The sequence below is a fragment of the Anastrepha ludens genome, chromosome 5 (assembly GCF_028408465.1).
Source record: "Anastrepha ludens isolate Willacy chromosome 5, idAnaLude1.1, whole genome shotgun sequence".
NCBI lineage: Eukaryota > Metazoa > Arthropoda > Insecta > Diptera > Tephritidae > Anastrepha > Anastrepha ludens.
The window spans coordinates 42,375,999-42,396,285 of record NC_071501.1 but is presented as its reverse complement, the minus strand read 5'-3'; positions in this window follow the sequence as shown (position 1 = coordinate 42,396,285).

Genomic DNA, 20,287 nt, shown 5'->3' with positions numbered 1-20,287 from the left:
TAATTCCATACGTCAACGTGTCCAAATAAGGCGTTTTTCAATAGGTGCGCTTCAACTTTTTTCCGATAGGGAGGGCGAAAGACGCAATATTTTTTATTTTTCGCTTGTCATTTGTAAACTTCATTAGTATACATTTCATCATGGAACGCTACACACTTGAGCAACGATTGCAAATCGTGCAAATTTTTTATGAAAATAATCGTGCAAATTTTTTATGAAAATTTATAAATTTTCCAAAAAATCATCTTCAGTGATGAAGCTCACTTTTGGCTCAATCGCTTTGTCAACAAGCAATATATGCGTTACTGGACAGAAAGCAATCCACACGTGATTCATGAGGCACCGTTGCATCCCGAAACAATCACTGTTTGGTGCGGTTTACATGCCGGCGACGTAATTGGCCCATATTTTTTCGTTGACAAGAACGATCGCCACGTTACTGTGAATGGAAATCGATACCGCGACATGATAAACTATTATTTTTGGCCGCAATTGAATGGTATGGACTTAGACGATATGTGGTTTCAACAGGACGGGGCCACAAGCCACACAGCACACGCTACAATTGATTTGTTGAAGAGTAAGTTCGATGAGCGCATTATTTCCAGAAATGGACCGGTCGAATGGCCGCCGCGCTCGTATGATTTGACGCCTCTAGACTATTTTCTTTGGGGTTATGTGAAGTCATTGGTCTACAGTAACAAGCCGGCGACGATTTGTGAGCTCAGAGCCAATATTGAACGCGAAATTGCTGGAATTTCGGCTGATTTATGCAAAAGAGTGGTCGAAAATTGGGTTCAACGATTGGATTTCGTAAAACGTGGACGCGGTGGTCATGCAAAAGAAATCGAATTTCATACTTAAATGTATATGTTCAAACTCGATAATAAAAAAAAAATTAGTTAAAAAAGTCAAACCGTTTGTGTTTTATTCAAAAAAAAGGTTGAAGCGCTCTTACTGAAAAATGCTTTATCTGCGCAAAACACTTGGTGCAAAACTGCGCTGTAAAGTTCATGTGAAGAAAAATGAGAGGACTTGAAGTTTAATATGCTATATTATCTCATTGATATTCGGTCAAATTTATTGATCGGCAACAAATTACTTATTTGCAAACAAATACTAAGAACGGTTTGGACGTACGGATGGGCTAGCCAAAAGTACATCTCCTCTCTGCAAAACAAAATCATGCGGATCATAGTAAACGCGCCATGCTATATAAGGAATAGCGACCCTTATTGTAATCTTGGCATACCAACTGTGGCTGAAGTAACGAAGAATTTTGCCATAGCTCACAAACAGCGACTAAAAAATCATGTCAACGATGCAGCATCCAGCTCACTTGGACTGAGCGATTATATAGTAAAATGCTTCGAAAACAAGTTATATTTTCAAATGAAAATTCTTCATTACTATCCTTTTATATATACGAGTACTAAAAATGAATAAGAATCGTTAATGAAAAAAAATAAATAGATAAAACCCTTTGCCTCAAGTCGCTCATGAGTTCGGCTACCGCATTTGTCCAGTGACACTTGCAGTTCTGCATTCTGAGAATACCGAGCACTCGCAGTAACTCGATTACCAAAAATTTGAATAATAGCTGTGCTTCAATGGTCAATGGGATAAAGGTGATAATTTTGCATGCAAATTCAACAACGAAGATATGATCCTGATAGCCATCTAGCTCAATTTATGATCAGTTCTGTTCGTTTGGTTTTTCGTCATTAGTTTGGCTGGACGGCCTTCTGCAATTGGTAGCATTGACAAGTGAATGTATAACAACATAATTGTGCCCATAATTATTTCTTGTATCGAGATATTTAATGAATTGCGTTTGAACGCGTTAAAAAATATTTTTATATTATGCGACATTTTAATTTATAATCGTCTTAGTCTTGACTAAAGGAAATTTCTTATCAATATGAAATTTTGTACGAATTTCATACGAAAATGTTGTTTTTAAAGCTCTAATTGACTTAGACCATTTCTAAAATTAATTGAATGTCCTATAAAGGACTTACTTCAATAAAAAACTAAGAGTAATATTTGAATCAATAATTTTAATAAAATAATTCATCAACATTTATTAATTGTTTTTAAAAGGTAATCACTTTTATAATTTTTTCTAGTTTTTAAGATTCTTAAAATGTTCATGATAAACTGCAGGAATGTGTGGTAGTAAACACGTAATATCTTTATGTTTTTCTTCCGTTACTGGTGTAGTGGTGGGGTGTAATGGAAGATTATCATATTTTTGAAATTTTGACTTAGACCACTTTCATAACTATAGACACAATTATATGCAGCCGCCGTACCCAATGGATTGGCGCGGGACTATCATCCGGAAGTGATAAGTCGAACAAATTCGGTATCTGCAATCAAGGCTGGTGTTATTTAGTTCGCGTTATAGCGAGTGCGTTTTTTATCATCTAGTCGAAATCACTGCATTTTAAACTAATCATCCGAGGAAGCTTTCGTTGGTGCATGTTCGCCATAGACCTCCTCGAGCAAAATGCGTGCTTCATCTGAATTTTTTCTAAAGGTAACAGTGAAGCAAAACTTACCGCTCTTTACGTGGAACAGTATCGATGCTTCAATGTTGTATTTGATCGATGTTTCAAAAATATTTTCGATTATGTGAAATGGCTTAATATTATATTACATTGGGTTAATATTCACAGATGTTCAATCTGAAAAATAAACCAACTCCAAGTCTTTTGAAGTTAAAAACAAGTGAATACAGTTATATCCCTAAATATGCTCTTCATCTGAAAGCAGCAAGAGGTAACAGGTAATCTATGAAAATTAATGCACATACATATGTACATACATACATGTATATGCATATGATTCAAATCGATCGAGTGCCATATATAGAGTCCAACCTGTTTCCGAAACCTTTGCTGGTGTGCATAACAACTTACCAAAGTAAAGTTTCATGGCTATCGAATACTTTCACAAACATTAATTGTGTATATTTGTATAGGTGTATGCACAATATGTGTATACTAGGGATGCCAATATAAGTGCGAATTTGTATTCCCGGTATTACGGGATATTTTAAAAGTATTATCGCTATTCCGGTATTCGTACCGGGTCTCATTTTGTCATATAACTTTTATGATATCAGTAAAATGTGTCAAACTGAAAGGATTTAATTATTACAAGAAATAAACTCAATTAAAGTAATACATTTCTTTGTTATTTAAAAAACGCTTACGTCGCAAATAAGAATGCAAATGCAACTAACTTTTGAAAATAATAATATGAAAAAAAAAATACAAAAACTAAAACCCGAAATATGTTTATTCAACTCTATGAAATAAACATAAGCAATCGAATACAGTCTGTATAATGGGCGGGTGACCGCCATTACTTGGAAATTATTTGACAAATTCCAGCCTAACGGCATTGTATGGACTTGTAATATTTACAATACGCAATATATTCATTAAAATACATTAGATTAGATTCATTGTGAGGTTTATTACCTCATGGCCTTTTGTGCCCTCTACTCATCACAGTACCTTATCAAGTCCCCTTATTAAACTCAGGATGGAGCTGGGTAGTCTCTTGAGCTGTGAGTCTCTTGAGATTGGTTGCAGAAACAGCAATAAAATGCATTGTCACCACCATTAGCTATCATATAATGGCTGCACATCTTTGAATCATACTTCATGTTAATCTCCGCGCACGTTGTGAGGCTCCAAATCAGCCAAATTTGTCTTGATAACTATTTGACCGTCCATATTTGTTTTCATATCAGGTTTGGCGTAGCTATTGCTCAAAAATAGTGTAGCAATGCTTTCAATTGGGTTAGCATCAAGCGACTGTAAATGCCAATCCAACATTTCAATACCTTTTTGCAGTTTCCACTCTACACAGCTTCCGCTTCGATATTTGGAATTGTTGCGTTCTTGTAACATTTTAGGTTGGCTAGTTCTTCCAAAAATCTTCGCAGCTGATGGTAATAATGCTTTTTGTAATAATTCTTCCATCTTCTTATTATCAAAACTGCATTCAACTTGGGGATACGTCATTTTTCGGAGAAGCAGCTTCAAACATGAACCCTAACTGGATTTATAGCAGTAAGTTGAAGTAGTCTTTTATCAGTAGAAGACCAGGAACGACGTATCCAACTACTCGTCTAAAAAGAAGATTCACCCGTGAATATTACGTTTGTCCAATTCCATTCTGAATTTGCCTTAGCCTTTGCAAGTCTTTTCCCAAAGTGTGATAATGAGGGCAGCGATTTTTTCAACGTGAAAACATCCTCGGATCGAGCTTTTGGGTAGATTAACACAACTTTTAAATAAAACTGCTTTAGCTTCACCCAACGATAAGTTCGGCTTTGTAATAAACACATCAATGATCCTCTGATCTTGCTTTGAAGAGTTATATGTTTTGGACCTCGTCCGAAGAGGTCGTGAACGTTTTTAACTTCGTATACCGTTGCACCAATTTATTTATGAACGTCTTCGACTTCTTCAAATACTTTGCTGCACAAGTACGTCACATTTTTGAACCTTTAGGATGAGTCTATAGGAACGCTGCTTTAAATCGTTTTTCATGCGCGGAATTCATTTTATAAAAACAATGTACGCTTTCTAAATTTCTCACAAAACTAACAAGTTCCACAACGCGAACTGGGAAAGGGATACCAATATTTAGCAGCATTTAAATTTTTGTTGTAACGGAAATCCAAGTTTAAATTAAACCGGTCACGCTTCCATTAGACAGACCGCATAACTAAGGTCAAAACTTGTCGGCAGAACTGTCAAAAGGTTGCCATCTGCCATTTCAAGATAATGACCCGAGATTCTATCAATACATAAAATGTCGGCTTCTTTTATTTGCGCATGGAATAAATTATAGGTTTTCGGTTCAAGGAATTTGACGAAGTTAAGGAAGGCTGCTATATCGAGCCTAAAATCCGACAAAGCACCAGGAGTCGAAGGTCTTTTGGCAGGAAATGCTCAAAACTGACAGTAATGCAGACAGCAAAGTTATTTTATGGCCTATTCCAGAAGTTTTGGGACTGTGAATCGTTTCCATCAGAATGCCCCCAAGGTATTTTAGTTAAGGTACCAAAAAAGAAATGGTACATAAAAAGACGATCCAACTCTATGCGGAAACTGGCGAGGTATTATGTTTTTGTGCGTAACACTTAAGTTACTCTATAAGTTAAACAGGCCTTGGTAGATCTTATAGCAACTGTTAATAGTAAAAATAGCACAAATATAGTAGGAGGCCAGCAAATACCTAAAGACGACTTCTAGAACTGAAAATCCGCTCCATGAATCTGAGCTGGTGTAATGAAAACTTTGGCGTACAACCGTCCCGAATGAAGTAATATTGTTGTAGCCTTTTGTTCCAACTTGAAACCTTAGAATGTATTATGTATTTATATATTTATATACTAAAATCACAATACTTGGAGTTTCAATGCAGAGTTCTTCATAACAAGACCTTGTCTGGAGTAAATCAGGGATGCATATTACCGCTCTATAGGTATACGACTACTCTAGCACCCTTTCAGTATGGAATCTATTAATGATTGCTATTAGCTCTACTATCCGAAAATCAGGATATAATGCAGAAACTGACGCACCACACAAGGAATACTGGCTTAAAAATACACGTTTCAAAAACTAGATCTATGACAGTGAATACTCAGCAGCACACAGGCTTCACCATATCTGAGCAACCAGTTGAAAGAGTAAATCAGTTCTTATACCCAAGTAGTCAAATTAAGCAAGATGGCGGCGCCATCAAGGAGCAGAAAATGGAAAGCAAAAGGCATTTTTGTCTGGTGCGCTATGCATATTTCGAAGGACACCAAACTCGTATTTTCATTATGGTAGCAAATCATGGCACATGTCAGCAGAAAGCACCAGAAAACTCGAAACGATCGTGAATCGATGACTTAGAGGCATACTCCGTATATAGTGGCCAGATACCTAAGTTTCAAATCAAGAATTCCTCAGTCGCAGTAACCAACAATCCATTCATCTGAAAATTCGTGAGCGCAAATGGAGATGGCCATACACTACGAAAACCTGCGAAATCAGTAGAATAGTTTTCGACTGAAATCCAAGTGATTCGCGCAGAGCTGGACCCTCACGAGGTTTATGAAAATGCAGTCTTAATGATGCAATCAGCGTAACAGGGCTAACATGACCAAGAACAAACCAAATACAGCAAGATAATTTTTTCGGCGTGAAATCTCACCTTGACATCGAGCATACATTTTAAATTGTTTGATCCATTCTTTACGAAATATCCATCCCAACAGAGAAAAATTATGGATTTCTTCGTTGGGCGTTCGGTCAATTTCCTCCTCTTATTTGTGCTGTGCGTTTTGATGTTTTTCCATAAATGAAGGGACGCGCAGTTTTATGCTTTTCATGGCAGAAATACACTCGGAGGTTTGCCATTGTCTGCCAAGGGGCGATCGCTATTAGAAACATTTTTTCTATCATATGGTGTTTCATGCCCGCAGTCTCTAACCCACGAAAATACTCAGACTGTAATTGTAGGAGTACAGTTCCAAGCAAGTAAATTAAAACAGGTTTTTTGGAAAGTGAGAGGCGCTTGTCAATACGAGGGTCATTTGAAAAGTCCGTGCAAAGTCAGAGAGATGGCACTACTGGTACGTATCGAGGCTATGTTTAGTTGGTAGCACCCCTGGGAAAGAACACACACCAAGTTTCAGCCATATCGGTATATTACTGTTTGACATTCGTTTGAATCGAGGAAGTTGAGTGATTTTCCTTTTCTACGACAACGTACCAGCTCACGCCACCGCAGTTTTGGTCGTAAAATTAACGGAAATAGGGTTTCAACTCGTTTCAAGAGCTATCCCTTTTCTCGGATCCGTCGGACTTTTATTTGTTCCCCAATTCGAAGAAATATCTAGCGGGAAAAATATTTTATTGAAACGAGCAGGTGATTACAGAAACGAATGGCTATTTTTCAGACTTGGACAAATCCTATTATTCGGAAGGGATCAAGTAACTTAGACGAAGTGTGTAAGCCTAAAAGGAGACTATGTCGAAAATAAAAAAAGTTTACCACAAAACCACTAAGTTGCTTTAATTTTTGCACGAAATTTTCGAATGACTCTCATAAGTTCGAGCCAAATTTTGTGATAAGCAAGATTTTCTTTCTTTCAATCCGATATTTCAAATATTGCTGGATCCCGAGGTTAGTACAAACTAATCTCGGCATTTTACCGGATTTCCGGGACTCGCATTACCAACATATACACATCCGTATATTAATCGGGGTGCATGCAATGCAAAATACAGCAATTGGCACGGCAGTGGCAGCAGTCGGTGGCAGCATCGGCGCCGCATGCTGCTTCCAATGGCAATCAGAAAACCGAACAAACAGACAAATGCTCACTCAGTCAATCGGTCGGACGATTTGGTTGGCTTGTTGGTTGAAAAGCAATCTGCTCTGTATCTGCGCAAAACGCGGCAGCCGCGAGAGATACGCGCGTATGCAGCCGAATGTGAAACAAAGAAAAATGAAAAGTGTAAGTTTGGCCAAGTGAACGGGGAGGCATGGGGCGCACAATTCTTCGATTGAACGACTGCATACACAAGATAAAAGCGCATACGTACACTCATACATACATTCATACATACACGACAAAGCAATATTCAAAATCTCTGAAAACGAAATATGTAGCTACGACGCAGAGAGTGCAGAGAGGAAGTTGAAAAATAAGGATAACAGCGGTAAGGAGAGGAGTGAAACAGCAAGCACAGAAATAAATGAAAACGACAGTAGTTCAAGTGTTGCGGATATGATTCGATTTCGCTGCAGTGGCAAAGGAAAAATGCAACAGCAGCAACAAAGAATATGCGATATTATTGAGTGGAGGGGGTAGGGGGTGGTTGGCCTGTTTGGCAGGCGGAAAAACGTTATCACAGTTACGCTGGCAAATGTTGCTTCTTATTGCTGCCGCATCGTAGCTGTGAATCCTATTGTGCATCAGTGTCGCTCGTTGCAGCTGTCGAATGAATTTTCGCCATTTTCGGTTCATGGAAAAATTTTTTGATTGACATGCTTTTGATTCTCATAAGTGGTTTTCACACATAACTTTAACCGAGTTTTCGGTATGTGCGTACATACAAACGTACAAACAAATGTATCTATATATGAGCGTATTCACTAGTTGGGTTTTCACAAAGCTGAGAAAAAAGAACAAATTGATAATACAACAAAAAAGAGTGCCTAGCTTCGGGCGAAACCTATTTTTTTATACCCAGCACATGTTATTAGAGGAAATGTCAAAGAAATTGTTACAGAAAGACAATATTTGCAGCTACGAGAATCTTCGGTATATCATACAGGGTGTCCAGCGGCAGAATTAGGTTTTAATTTAAAGTTTTTTCTCTATTCGCTGAGCGTAAGAGCCGTAAAGGGATCGCGTAAGCTTTGTTTTTTGTGCGGTTTATTTAGTAACGCAGGTACGTTCGCGGCCGCCGTAGCCGAATGGGTTGGTGCGTGATTACCATTCGGAATTCACAGAGAGACGTCGGTTCGAATCTCGGTGAAAGCAAAATTAATAAAAAAAACATTTTTCTAATAGCGGTCGCCCCTCGGCAGGCAATGGCAAACCTCCGAGTGTATTTCTGCCATGAAAAAGCTCCTCATAAAAATATCTGCCGTTCGGAGTCGGCTTGAAACTGTAGGTCCCTCCATTTGTGGAACAACATCTACTCGCACACCACAAATAGGAGGAGGAGCTCGGCCAAACACCTGACAGAAGTGTACGCGCCAATTATTTATTTTTTTTTTTTTTATTTTAGGTACGTTCGCAAACCAAGCACATTTCAATGCCAATAATTCTTAAGCTGCTCGTCGTAGATTTTGTTCACGTTATAATATTCGATACCCCAAGTGAAGATTTAATTCGTTCATGGGTGCAAAGGTTCCGAGCAACAAGTTCGGTGGCAAGCAGCCCACGGCCAGGGTCCACCCGAACATCGAGAACAAATGAAAATATTGTTCTCGTCGCTACAACTCTGCACGGTAATCAGCCTTAGTTCATGCGCTGGCTACCCAGGGACTTCCGTTAACTATTTTTTTGAAAATCGCCGAAGGCAAGCAATTTCTGTGGACGGTATCTTTTATCGGCGTAGCTGAACCACTATTTACTGCCAATAATGGGAGAACGTCCTTCGGTGCACACGCATGGTTTCAGTTGAATGGCACCATTTCGCACACAGCCAAAGAGACCATGGCGCTACTGCGTGATTTCTTCACTAACAAACTGATAGGTCGTTGACCAGGTCGCGCAATTTTACCCCTATAACTTCCGTAATCCAGCGACCATCTCAGCACTAAAAAAAAATATCGTTCGCGAAGCTAATGGCATCCCGACATCACCACTCCAACAAGTGGCACCGAGTACAGAGACCAGATTCCGGAAGGGTATCCGACATAACAGACATTTAGAGGAAATAATTAAAACAAAAAATAATAAAATAAATCCGTACATGTTTTCCTGGGTTTTGAGCTCTTCATGACTCTTCTTGCGAAAGCACGAATACCCTACCGAGGTACGGTCAGAAACGCTTTATGAGTTTGGAGACAATGGACATTATTATGAGTAGCACAAATAAAAAAGCTGCATATATTTATACTGCATGGATTGCAAGTCACGCCAATGTAACTCTAAGGATATGGACGGAAGTAGTAGTAGCAGAGTTACACACATTTTTTGGAATACTGATAAGGGTAGGCCCGATTCGCAACAGCAATGAGAGCGTCCGAGTTTGTGGAGGGTCAGACATTTCCCATTTTGTCTCGAAGTTATGGGACATAACCACGTTGAAGAGAATAGTAACGCAATAATAACTCTCATGCAACTGCTCTAATGTGACAACCCGCACTTTCTGATGGGCCTAATCTTCAGTCTATCATTCTTGGGACGCAGCCTGTTTTGCTGACTTAATAGGGAATGTGACAGCGGTTTGCTTGCGACAAATATTGCCTGTTACTTCGTTGCCATCTGAACAACGACTAATTGTTCGGGTGCGTGAATACATGTGAAACGAGCGGGCAGAAATTGGCTGCCGAGCGTAATGTTGACATCAAAAATTGGTCGCACAATTTAGTTTTTCACCTAATGGCCGAACCTGGTAAATCTATCATCTCGGTTATCATCATCCCTATGAAGTGCATGTCAGAGTCACTCCCACAATTTTGCTTCGGATCGCCAAACTTTGTAATCTATCACCCTCGGGACACAACCGCTTTTGTGCATTGCGGCGCTTCAGACGGTTTGGTGGTACAGGCCCTCGGACTGAACTTATTCCAGCTGAGAAACCTACAATGGTACGAAATATATACCTATGCAATATATGTATGTATAGGTATAGACCCCGATGAGTGGCAATATCGCTTCATACTACAACTTTTCCCCTATTGTGGATGTACGCGCTTCACACAGTATATCCTTAATAACCTGCAATATATGAAATTAAGGCTTGATGAATTGGCGACGATTTACATTTTTTTCAACTTCATAGTCATGTATACTTATAAAGGGTGTTTTTTTAGAGGTTAGGTTTTCAAGATGAAATAAAACGTATATAATTTAATGTTATGGCCAAGAATTTAGCTTTATTATAAAGATAAGGGTTTGCCATTATGTTTTAAAAATGATTTCGGGCAAGTGGCCGCCGCGGCTGGCTCGAATAAATTCCAGCCGAGAGGCCCAATTTTCGACCACTTTTTGCAGCAATTGGGGCCGTATGTCAGCAATAACGCACCGAATATTCTCTTCCAAGACGTCAATCGTCTCGGGCTTATCTGCGTAGACAAGCGACTTCACATAGCCCCACAAGAAATAGTCCAGCGGTGTTATATCGCACGATCTTGGAGGCCACGCCACAGGTCCACGGCGCGAGATAATGCGCTCACCAAAAGTTTCCTTCAAGAAATCGATTGTTGCGTTGGCTGTATGGCATGTAGCGCCGTCTTGTTGGAACCAAAGGTCGTCCACATCAACATCGTCCAATTAAGGCACGAAAAAGTCATTAATCAAGGCTCTATAGCGCTCTCCATTGACTGTAACATTATGGCCGGCTTCATTTTTAAAGAAATATGGACCAATGATTCCCTCTGCCCATAGAGCACACCAAACAGTGACTTTTTGAGGATGTAACGGCGTCTCAGCAATGGCTTGTGGATTATGTTCACTCCAAATGCGACAATTTTGCTTATTGACATACCCATTCAATCAAAAGTGAGCTTCATCGCTGAACAAAATTTTCTTGTGAAAATCGGGATCGGTGGCCATCTCGTTTTGGGCCCATTCACCGAACGTGCGACGCGCTTGATGGTCGTTCGGCTTCAATTCTTGCACGAGTTGGATTTTGTAAGCCCGCAAACCAAGATCCTTCCGCAAAATCTTCCATAAAGTGGATGGGCACATCTCCAATTGCTGCGCGCGATGGCGGATGGACTCATTCGGGTCTTCTTCGATACTCTGCTCCACAGCAGCAATAGCGTCTTCGGTGCGCACTGTACGACGTCTCTGAGGATGCGTATTATCCACTAGAGCAAACGTGGTGCGAAACCGATCCATGGTTAATTGAATTAGTGACTCTGATGGACGATTATGTCGACCGAATATTGGACGCAGCGCGCGATGCGTCGCGCGAACCGAACCATTATTTTCGTAATAAATTTGCACGATTTGCAAACGTTGTTCAGGTGTAAGTCTATTCATTATGAAATGGCAAACCAAACTGAGTATAAATCAAGTGACAGCTGTCAAAAAGATCATCTACGAAAAAAGTAGTGCCAACTTGAAAACCTAACCTCTAAAAAACACACCCTTTACATGAACCGGTCAAGCTGAGTCTGGAAGGGAAACTAGACGTGACGAATGAGTGGTGCTTGTGATCAAACGCTTAAAAAAATAAAATACATATTTTGGTCCAAATGAAGGAACAGCAAGAAAGATAGTTCTTTTGGCTTCGCAGAAAAATTTGACAAAAATTGATAATTTGCAACAACGGTCCATCAATATCTGGCTCTTGCTATTCATGCTACATACAGGAAACAAAACGAAGACGTAAAACACGAAAAGCTTGTAACACCTGTAAAAGACAATGGGTCTGGAACACTCGGTAATAAGATTAGGTTAGGAGGTGCTGGCAAATCTCAAACAGGGTCCATTGTGTTACCAGAATTAAGAGGGGAAGATATTATTTTATGTACATAATTCTTAATGCACCCTTTCACGAGTTTTAACAAGCCGTTCAGCCTTTTGTCAGCAATGCCCTTCAAGGATGAAAAATATGTTGATCCTAGGCACATTTATCGAGTTCTAGAAGAGCAGGGCAAAGTAGGTGTTCCAAAGTGTCCCTAACAATCGTTTCGTTGCATGTGTTACTCGCATCGCTCTGGACTAATCTCATTTTGGCTTCGTAAAGTGAGGTGAGCCAATGTACCGTCAGTACTCCAACCCTTATTTGCAGTATTTTCTAGGGAGTGATAAAATAATTAGTAGGTGACAACAATACATTTTTTTGTAAAATTTTAATTTAAATTTCATATTCATATTTCTTAATGTAAGTAAGAACGGTGGTCGCCGTAGCCGAATGGTGTACAGGTTCGGGGTGTAGGTGTACAGGTTCGGTGTGTACGAGCATGAAACACCAAATAATAGAAATCATTTTCTCTAATAGCGCTCGCCCCTCGGCAGGTAATGGCAAACCTCCTCTGCAACGAAAAGCTCTCCATTAAAAATCATTTGTGGTTCAGAGGCTGTACAAAATTGTAGGCCTCTCCATTTGTAGAAAACATCAAGACGTGCACCACAAATTGGAAGAGGAGCTCGGCAAAACTCCAAATGAAGGGTGTAAGCGCCAAATTCACTATACAGCACTCTCGAAGTTAACTTCCAAATCGAGATATGTACCTGCCAAGCTCGAAATTGGGCCTTTAGTAAAAATTTATTTAAATTTAAAATGTGTAAAAAACTAAAAAAGAAACATATGGATCGTGATCCGCTTGCTCCATCTATTTAAATGGTATATAACTTTTTATGCCGAAATTAGGTGTCGAAAACCAGATCTTCGAAATATTAAAAACTTTATTATTAATTTATTAAAACTAGTAGACACACGGGTACTCCGGTTATATGTTTGGGAGTTTATAGCTGCAATACCACTCTACAGAATTTCATCAATTGTTACTCAATCAACCCAAAATATCCTAGTTTTCAATTTACTAATATATAGAAGTGGTCCTTTAGCTATACCAGTTCAAAGTTGCTGGTGCTGCATGGGTACCCAGTTCTAGGGTTTAACGAACCACCTTCTAGAAAAGAAAGAGAAAAGTGCACGAATGTGTACAAAAAGCCTAAAGAGGTTAAAGCTAAAGTCGAAAATGGAGAAAGCGATTTGCACGAAATGCCGAAAGAAAACCGAAAGGCAAAGTTAGGCAATTAAAAAAGCAGCTGTGGAAAATATGAAGTTAAATACATGTATGTATATCTGTCTGTATCTATAACTGGATTTGTACTTACTTACAAGTAATCTATGAGAATAAAGTCTCTGTATGGTTACCCTTTGCATTCATGCCAGCCGCATCAGTTATCTGCCAATCGTACTATGTAATAGGAAACGTTTTGAACTTTCCGCTGTGGACAAGTTTTGGGTGGTTGACTAACGAACATCCCAACCTACTGCAATGGCAATACAACACGCAATCAGTGATCTCCTATCTGGGTATTTGGTATATTGAGTAGTTCAATTTGCTGTTGAAAAGCAAAAGCTATAAACTGACACTGCCAATCGTATAGACATTGGCAGCCAATTGAGGTGATTTTATGGGTATGTCGTACTATCATTTCCGTTGTAGACAAAATGCGGCAGGTAGTACGTACGTACGTAGGTGTAGGTACGTGGGTACGTCGACAACATTCGTTAAAAGTTACTGCTGCATTATTTGCGAGCGCTCGAGTGTATGCCGATTGCTCGTGAGGCTGAATATTATCAGTGTGACACAAAACTTGCCCATTGAGCGACGAGATAAGCTTTCTAAATGCTAACCAAGGGCTCGATAAATGTAGGCATGAATGCATTTGTATGCATGTATTTATAGGTTTGTATGTGTGTGACGTGTAGACGCTGGGGCACGCATTCAGTTGCACGACTGTGCCATTGCCATTGTTACCACCTTTGCAGCGCATTGCTGTGCGGTGCTGTGCGCTGTGCTTTGTGAAGATGGCAATAAATTGATTTGTCGTTTGACAAGTTTGCACGGCGGAAATCGTACTTGCATGAATGTACTGTAAAAGTTGTGGAACACGTTTGTTGCATATGCATGAATGCTCGTAAACTTGCCGGTATGAGTCGGTAGGAGTATGTTTGAATGTGTGAGGTGTTTTCCACGTGCAAAATGTGCGATAAATCGGTTCTTGAAGCAGCCGATTCAAATGTAATGCATTCACAGATTTTCCTCTATGTGTGAAGTGGCAATGGCCATGCATTAAACTGCGTTGGCATTAAAAACTTCATGCAAAATCTTGAACTGCTGCTAAAGTCGCTCTTTGTCTAAATGCTACAGCTAGACGGAATATTCTTTAAAGCTTGTTGAAATGTTTGCCCAAAGTTAGGTAAATTTTAATCGAAATCAAACCGAGCTCTGCAATATATGAATAGATAACAAGGTGGTGATACATTAATATACTAGGTGGCGCAAAATTAATCATCCAATTTTGTGTTTAAATAACTTTTCTACTAAATAAACAAAAATGATTTTGAGTGATATAAATCCGTATTTTGACCACTACGCGTTCCAAAACTTGCACGAATACGAGTGTGTTTGTGTGCCGGAGCAGTCTAATTCAAAAGCGTCAAATGTGGTTGACGAACGACGCCATTTGCAAAAGTGATAAATCTTTCGATAGGGTGGTTAATTTTGCGCCACCTTGATCAAAAAGTTTCCGGAAAAACAGCCAGGTAACGCTCCGAGTCAATTGATTTGATTTATTTTTGGTTGGGTTGCAACGTTTATGATTAACATTTCAACCAAACTTGTATTGCAATACTTGATATTTGTAAGAGTTACGCCGTCTTGAGTAAATTTACCTCTGCAGTGTATTTTCTACAGTTTTAAAAATGAATTTTGAATTTCCACCAACGGCACAAAGTTGGTCACAAGGGTCCTGAATTTCATGCAAAAGAAGGATAGCGGTGATATCGCCAAATATATGATTTCCAAAGCTGAATCCTAACCAACGTCCATCGAACGCATCAATACTGGCGACGAGACGTGGGCTTATAAGTACAATATGAGAGCAATCAGGCGAGTGAGTGGAGAGCTCCAAAAGAGCCAACCTAAAAACTATGTACGTCGTTTTCAGAGATGCTCATGGTTTTTATTGATTACAACGGTATTGCAGACGCCGAATTTTTCTCAGAAGCTCTGACAGTTAATAAGGACTTTTAGTTGGGCGTTATGAGACATTTACGTCAAGGAATTGACCAAAAGAGAAAGTATTTGTGGGAAAATAACTCGTGGATTTTGCATCATCATAACGCAACGTCGCACAGTGCTTTCATTATTCGTGAAAATTTGACGAAAACCGAAACGAATGCCACCCAACAACCATCGAATTCACCTGATAAGACTCACTGCGATTTTTTTTTTTTTCTATTTGATCGGGTCAAAAGCCTATTGCGGGGAATGCGTTTTAATAGCCGAAAGGAGGCAATGGAAAAATCGAAGACGGCTCTGATGGTTATACCAAAAATTGAGTTCCAGAAATGTTTCGAGAGCTGGCTCAAACACTGCAGTTGATGATGAGTAAAATTTAATTTTGAATTTTCTGAAAATATTTCAAGTTTTTATCGGAACATCGAAGTTTTACTAAACACTGAACTTTTGCCAGAATATGAAATTAAAAATTACGCCCCAATATCTAGAACTAGTGCTGCATTAAACTTAGTCTTCAATGCTTTTTTGATTTTACGGAATTAAAATCAAATTATTGATTGGCATGGCTTAAACATTTTAGACGAGTTTAACAAAGCGAGCGTCACTCATATCTGTCTTGGCGCCAGTTGGACACGCTAAGTGCGGCCAAGTATTTCTTGACCTGATCTTTTTAACGCAGAAGAGGCCTTTCTCTTCCTCGCTAATGTGAGACGACGAAGCAAATCAAGATATTTGGATGTGCGCTGGATTAAATAAGTTAAATAATTGCGAGTGTTTTTCTCTGTGTCACATCACTAGTATTTTATCTTAGCTCATGCATTTAAATTTGTATATGTGTATGTATATGTCGTCATGCTTGAATTTGAAATTCCCGCAAAGTTCATCCGGCTTTACAGGATGACCCCCAGCGCGGTAAGAATTGGCGAAGAGCCATTCCTTATCTTGCGAATTCTTCAAGTAAATGATGGAGAAAATTATTCGCCGCCAATATCTACATCTTCGGCACTATTTTCAATAAATGTGTCATACTTTTTACGCTGATGGTATCGACATTGTTGGCATTAGTGCAAAATTAGTTACAGTTTTGAAAAAGATTCCCGGCGAGTGGGAATTAAGGTAAGCGAAGGCAAGACAGAGTATCTTGTGTTAACAGCAAAAAAGTCTAAGCTTATTGGACAGCAGGTTGTACGAGTGGTATAAGGCTTTTGCAGAGGTCCAAGAAGTCGTAGAAGATTTGCCCCGATCTGGTCGCCCAATAACATCTTCAACGAAGCCAAGGGAATGGTGCTGGAAAACCATCAAACCATCATTTAAGTTTGAATGAGATACCTCGTGACCTCAGCGTGTCTTACGAATCAATTCGCAATATTTTACACCATCAATTGAGCATGAGACGTGTGGCTGCTTGACTCATTCCAAGAGAGTTTAATTTCTTTCCAAAAATTCATCGCCATGCAAACCAGGCGGCTGATGTGGCTGAATGACGCTATACACATGAGCTGAAACCCGAAAAGCCACGTCAAAGTCGGTCTAAAGTGAAAGCCATTCTACTCGTTTCCTTTGATTATCATGGTGTTGTTCACTCGAAACTCGTTCCAATTGGTTCTACGGGAAATAAAGAATATTACTTGGAAGTTATGCGAAATTTGAGAGAGAATTTGAGAATTTGGGGAAAGAAAACTCATGGATCTTCTACCATGTTAACGCACCGTCTCACAAGGCGCATATTGTGAACAATTTTTTTGAGCAAAGACTCCGCAAATATCATCGAACAACCACCGTATTCACCGGATTTGGCCCCCTGTGACTTTTTCCTTTTCCCAAAACTTAAATTGCCACTCCACGGACGACGCTTTGAATCGATAGAAGCCACTTAGGAGAATTCGCTGAAGGAATGGAAGACGGTCTCTTCAAACGGGTTAAAAAGGTGCTTTGATGACTGGACTAATCGTTGGCATATGAGTATTATTTCGAATGGAGCCTATTTTGAAGACGACAAAATAAATTTAAATGATTAAATAATTATTTTGCGTTTTATTGAATAATTCCCGGTACTTTTTTGACAGAATGTAAATAAATAAATAACAACGCGATTACTATTTGTACTAACTATTAGTAAAGAGTAGCAGGGTCATCGCTAGGCCGTGAAATGATTAGACATCCCTCGTACGTGAAGATGCTACCTATAACACCAACCACAGTCCATTTGTTTTTAACTACATTACATATTTTGGTTCATACATTGCCTCTTTCAACCCCCTTTTCCTTCCTCCTCGATATTCATATGTTCATAAGGATGTGTGTTCTTAATACTGTTTACTGTATTCCCTAAAATAAATAGCATAAATGTGGTACTAATCTGTTGTATATTTAAGCTGTGCGGCTGATTTAACTATGCAGTGGTCCCATACAATAAATATTTTTGTATTGTATGTATGTACACATATGTGCATATACTTATATGTAATTTGCCAATCGCTTCCCATTATGTCTGTATGTTGCTAAAATAGTTACTTTTCGGATCGGTGTGAATGAAATAGTAAATATTGGCTATAAACGTAATGTAATCCGTGCAATTACTGTCAATCAATACACACAAACATATTTAAATATTAGACCATTCGACCCCTGATTTTTTCACATCAGCCTCGGCCTGTTGCGTTTTTATAATATCCATTGGGAATGCTTCAATTCATAGGAGGATAGTTCAACTATTCTTTTTAAAGAGTTTTTCAACAGTTTTTCGTCGCTGAAGAACAAAGTTGAAGAGTAAAGAAAATTTCTTTTAAAAAATGTATATATCCTCTTTCGATTGATATAGATATTAATACCATACACTGAGTACATGGTGGCGCAGAATTAATCTCTCTGCCGGAAGTCCGTTATGACTCTGGTGTATACAAACAGACTGGGAATGAAGCGGATTATAGCGCAAGAGCGTGAAATAATTCTGTCGATTTTTTTATCAATAATCGTTGGCGTTGGCGCAGCGTGAATATCGATTTCCTAATCGTGTCGCGCCAGCTGGGTAAATATTCTGGCGCTTAGATACTCGACACTAACGGACTAGACCCATATGAAACCTTGCAGCGCGTGACCGACATCGGACTGGTCGTTCGACCGAGAATATCGCCGTTGTAGCTGTCGATGTCGCTGAGAACGAAGAAACATCAACAAGTTGACGAATCATGTAACAGGGTTTCAACAGAATTTTATACAGTAAATTTTAGTGAAAGACTTAATTTGTAATAAAATGGTTATTCCAACAAGGCAAAGGACGGAGCATGCCAAAGAACCTAAAATCATGGTTTCAGAAGAATAAAGTAGACATAATGGATTTACCCGCACAATCCCCAAATCTCAACCCCATAGAAAATTTTTGGGAAATTGTAAAAAGGAGAACTGGTCGCAATAATGTAGCAAACGTACAATTTTCGCAACGAGTCAAGGTCGCCGTAGTCGAATGAGCTGGTGCTTGACTACTATTCGGAAGTGCGCAGGTTCCAGTCTCCGTGCATAAAGCACCAAATGCTAGACACGGTTTTTTCTAATAGCAGTGACCCCTTTTTTCACCCTCGAAAGAGCCTGTCATCCCTAGAAGGAGCGTCCCCAGGTGGTGGATAGGGGAATACCTCCCAGATATGGAAGATAGGAGAGTAGATCTCCCGCGAATAACACAAGCCGAAGACGTAAACTTCGTTAAAGAAACTCCCTCAATCCAAGGTGTGATGCAGCCCCTGCCTATAGGGTGTGTTTGGTAGCCGGGGTACTAAATAAAGCTATCTTCTAACGGCGCCCTCTTGATATCAGGCCTCCTCAAGTTGTAACGGTGGCCTTGTCATAGCATGAGGCACTGCCATAGTCGGCATGCTATTTTCCCTTATTCCTCTTTGGTCACCGCGCATGGTGACATGCACAGTTCCCTGGGCGGGGCACCTGACCGTACGAACCAGATGATGAACGCAAACAAAAAATAAAACTCGAATAGCAGCGAAAAACAGGCGGACAGAGTGACGGGAAGACAAACGGACACACATAATAAGCGACAGGACAAACAATCGTCCATCCATTACAAACTGCGGATCGGGTCTTTCTCGGAGGATGAGTTCCTGGCCTCTAGCTAGGAAGCAGTTGTGGGTAAAGTTATCGGCCACAGCACGCCAACAACCATAAATGGACCGAATATATTTGCCATGGGGCAAAAGCGCGTAAATAAACGACCATCGAGGCAGGATTCGTAAGAACCAAATCAAAGGTAAAGCTCAACACAAAGATGAGGCTGACCAGGCAAGGTGTCAAAAGGTGGTGGACGAATACCTGGCATTCCAAACCACCCGAAAGACAGAAGCCAAAAAAAAACGAAACCGTTCACAAGACGAAAATAAGAGGGTAACAAAGAAGCACAAGATCTCAGATCAGGGTGCAATAGTCTCCGAACCAATCAAGCAATTCAGTGAGCTGGCACGGGACCATCTTCAAATCGCACTAGTACACGAACTTCCAGCCGCGGCAAACCTGTGCTCGACAAATGGTCGGAGATTGAGGCACGGCTGTGTCGCATAATCGTCGACCATGTTATGGCGGACCCGGAGGGTCAATCACCAGGTTTCGACTCGGTGGAAGTGGTTCGCGGCAACCATGCAATCAAATGCGATGACCAGTACTCATTGCATTTCCTGCCGCGATTGGCAAAATTCAGAGCAGCTGAGAGCCCGCGAGATACCATGAAGGCCGAGGGCTCACATTTGGATACCAAATATGGAGTTTGAAACCAATCAGCTGATTCCTCACCTCCAGGCTCACAACCCCTCAG